General features: G+C 49.1%; 2 non-coding genes across 2 annotated transcripts; both read right to left on the bottom strand.

Annotated features, from left to right (window-relative positions):
• Positions 1–557: 557 nt before the first annotated feature.
• Positions 558–628, bottom strand: trnag-gcc (transfer RNA glycine (anticodon GCC)). Its single transcript has one exon. It is a non-coding gene; the product is annotated as a tRNA-Gly (tRNA).
• Positions 629–3,549: 2,921 nt separating this feature from the next.
• trnag-gcc (transfer RNA glycine (anticodon GCC)) lies at positions 3,550–3,620 on the bottom strand. Its single transcript has one exon. It is a non-coding gene; the product is annotated as a tRNA-Gly (tRNA).
• Positions 3,621–4,159: the final 539 nt, after the last annotated feature.

Below are 4,159 nucleotides of genomic sequence, written 5' to 3'. Positions count from 1 at the left end.
AGGCATTCGCAATATTTACTTTTTTGCTGGCAAGATGCTGTGTTTTTACACTGCCTGCATCCTCTTCATAAAATCGGACCAGTACATTAAGAATTTTATCCATACTTTTGTCCGTGGCCTCGTCAATGTTGACTGAAAACATGCCATTCATAAGCTTCTCAGACACACGTTTTTTTTAAACTCTGGCAAGATGCCGTGTGTAAGAAGATAGCTTGCGTGCTGCCTGGAGACAGATAGATGCACCAAGGCGGGTCTATCCTCCGCTAATTTCTTACATAATGTGACGAGTGGGTGGGCGATAGTAAATGACAAGTCAAGCTCAGCAATGAAGGAGCACTGCAAGGATTAATGCAAGGCTGTTACCCAGAGCTGGAAGAGTAGCTACACAAAACAGCAATTGTAATGGACGGGAATCGGACCACGGTCTTCTGTGTGGCAGGCAAGAAATCTACCACTGAAGCAACAATGCTGATATGCTTATACTGCAGCCCTAGTGGGGTGTTATTGCTGCAAGGCTGATACCCAAAGCTGGAAGAGTAGCAACACAAAACAGGAATTGCATTGGCCGGGAATCGAATCCGGGTCTCCCGCGTGGCAGGCGAGAATTCTACCACTGAACCACCAATGCTGACCCGTGTTCTTCCTTGCCTTTGTGTGTGTGAGTGCTAAAAGACCGTCAACCAGAGCTGAAAAAGGAGCAACACAAAACTGCACTTGTATTAGGTGGGAAGCGACTCAAGGTCTACCACGTGGCAGGCGAGAATTCTACAACTAAACCACCAATGCTGACATGGTTTTATTGCAGCCCTAGTGGGGTGTGATTGCTGCAAGGCTGTTACCCAGCGCTGGAAGAGTAGCAACCAAAATCAGAAGGTGCATTGGCCGGGAATCGGAGCCGGGTCTCCCGCGTGGCAGACGAGAATTCTACCACTGAACGAACAATGCTGACCAATGTTGTTCCTTGCCTTTATGTTGTGTGAGTGCTAAAAGGCCATCAACTAGAGCTGCAACAGGAGCCACTCAAAACAGCACATGTATTAGCTGGGAATCGACTCAAGGTCTCCGGCGTGGCAGGCGAAAATTCTACCACTGAACCACCAATGCTGATATGCTTATTCTGCAGCCCAAGTGGGGTGTGATTGATGCAAAGCAGTTACCCAGAACTGGAAGAGTAGTAACACAAAACAGGAATTGCATTGGCCGGAAATCAGACCTAGGTCTCCCACATGGCAGGCGAGAATTCTACCACTAAACCACCAATGCTAAAATGCTTATTCTACAGCCCTAGTGGGGTGTGATTGATACAAAGCTGTTACCCAGAGCTGGAAGAGTAGCTACACAAAACAGGAATTGTAATGGATGGGAAATGGACCTGGGTCTTCTGTGTGGCAGGCAAGAAATCTACCACTGAACTACAAATACTGATATGCTTATACTGCGCCCCTAGTGGGGTGTGGTTGATGCAAGGCTGTTATCCAGAGCTGGAAGAGTAGCAACGCAAAACTGTAATTGCATTGGCCGGGAATCGGACCCAGGTCTTCCGCGTTGCAGGTGAGAAATCTACCACTGAACCACCAATGCTGATATCCTTATACTACTGTCCTAGTGGGGTGTGATTGCTGCAAAGCTGTTACCTAGAGCTGGAAGAGTAGCAACACAAAACAGGAATTGCATTGGCCGAGAATCGGACCTGGGTCTCCTGCATAGCAGGCGAGAATTCAACCACTCAGCCACCAATGCTGACCGATGTTACTTTTTGCCTTTGTGTTGTGTGAGTGCTAAAAGGCTGTCAACCAGAGCTGAAAAAGGAGCCACTCAAAACTGCACTTGTATTAGCCCGGAAGCGACTCAAGGTCTACCGCGTGGCAAGCGAGAGTTCTACCACTGAACCACCAATGCTGATATGGTTTTACTGCAACCCTAGTGGGGTGTGATTGCTGCAAGGCTGTTACCCAGAGCTGGAAGAGTAGCAACACAAAACAGGTATTGCATTGGTCGGGAATCAGACCCGGGTCTCCCACGTGGCAGGCGAGAATTCTACCACTGAGCCACCAACGCTTACTGATATAGTTTTTTGCCTTTGTAGTGTGTGAGTGCTAAAAGGCCGTCAACCAGAGCTGAAAAAGGAGCCACACAAAACCGCACTTGTATTAGCCAGGAATCAACTCTTTGTCCACCGCGTGGCAGGCGAGAATTCTACCACTGAACCACCAATGCTGAAATGGTTTTACTACAGCCCTAGTGGGGTGTGATTGCTGCAAGGCTGATATCCAGAGCTGGAAGAGTAGCAACACAAAACAGGATTTTCATTGGCCGAGAATCTGACCCGGGTCTCCTGCGTGGCAGGCGAGAACTCTACCACTGAGCCACCAATGCTGACCCATGTTCTTCCCTGCCTTTGTGTTGTGTGAGTGCTAAAAAGACGTCAACCAGAGCTGAAAGAGGAGCCACACAAAACCGCACTTGTATTAGTCGGGAATCGACTCAAGGTCTCCAGCGTAGCAGGCGAGAATTCTACCACTGAACCACCAATACTGATATGCTTATACTGCGCCCCTAGTGGAGTGTGATTGCTGCAAGGCTGTTACACAGAGCTGGAAGAGTAGTAATACAAAACAGGAATTGCATTGGCCAGGAATCGGACCCTGGTCTCACCCGTGGCAGGCGAGAAATCTACCACTGAACCACCAATGCTGAAATGCTTGTTCTGCAGCCATAGTGGGGTGTGATTAATGCAAGGCTGTTACCCAGAGCTGGAAGAGTAGCTACACAAAACAGGAATTGTAATGGATGGGAATCGGACCAGGGTCTTCTGTGTGGCAGGCAAGAAATCTACCGCTGAACCACCAATGCTGATAAGCTGTTACTGCAGCCCTAGTCGGGTGTGATTGCTGCAAGGCTGATACCCAGAGCTGGAAGAGTAGCAACACAAAACATTAATTGCATTGACCGGGAATCAGACCCGGGTCTCCCACCACCAATGCTGATATGCTTATGCTAAAGCCCTAGTGGGGTGTGATTGCTGCAAGGCTGTTACCCAGAGCTGGAAGAGTAGCAACACAAAACAGGAAATGCATTGGCTGGGAATTGGACCTGGGTATCGCGCCTGGCAGGCAAGGTTTCTACCACTGAACCACCAATGCTGACCCATGTTCTTCCTTGCCTTTGTGTTGTGTGAGTGCTAAAAGGCCGTCAACCAGAGCTGAAAAAGGAGCCACACAAACCTGCATTTGTATTAGCCAGGAATCAACTCAAGGTCTCCCACGTGGCAGGCAAGATTTCTACCACTGAACCAGCAATGCTGATATGCTTATACTGCAGCCCTAGTGGGTTTTGATTGCTGCAAGGCTGTTACCCAGAGCTGGAAGTGTAGCAACACAAAATAGGAATTGGAAGGGACGGGAATCTGACCAGGGTCTTTCATGGGGAAGGGGAGAAATCTACCACTGAACCACCATTGCTGACATGCTTATTCTGCAGCCCTAGTGGGGTGTGATTGATGCAAGGCTGTTACCCAAAGCTGGAAGAGTAGCAACACAAAACAGCACTTGCATTGGCCGGGAATCGGACCCGGGTCTCCCGCGTGGCAGGCGAGAATTCTACCACTGAACCACCAATGCTGATATGCTTATACTGCAGCCCTAGTGGGGTGTGATTACTGCAAGGCTGTTACCCAGAGCTGGAAGAGTAGCTACACAAAACAGGAATTGTAATGGACGGGAATCGGACCATGGTCTTCTGTGTGGCAGGCAAGTAATCTACCACTGAACCAACAATGCTAATATGCTTATACAGCAGCCCTAGTGGGGTGTGATTGATACAAGGCTGTTACCCAGAGCTGGAAGAGTAGCAACACAAAATCAGAAGGTGCATTGGCCCGGAAACGGACCTGGGTCTCCCGCGTGGCAGGCAAGAATTCTACCACTGAACGACCAATGCTGACCCATGTTGTTCCTTGCCTTTGTGTTGTGTGAGTGCTAAAAGGCCATCAACCAGAGCTGAAACAGGAGACACTTAAAACCGCACATGTTTTAGCCGGGAATCGACTTTAGGTCTCCCGCGTGGCAGGCGAGCATTCTACCACTGAACCACCAATGCTGATATGCTTATACTGCAGCCCTAGTGGGGTGTGATTGATGCAAAGCTGTTACCCAGAGCT

Source organism: Danio rerio, chromosome 4 (genome assembly GCF_049306965.1).
Source record: "Danio rerio strain Tuebingen ecotype United States chromosome 4, GRCz12tu, whole genome shotgun sequence".
NCBI classification, from domain to species: domain Eukaryota; kingdom Metazoa; phylum Chordata; class Actinopteri; order Cypriniformes; family Danionidae; genus Danio; species Danio rerio.
Note: the sequence above shows the minus strand (reverse complement) of the source record. Positions and strands in the feature narration are given on the sequence as shown.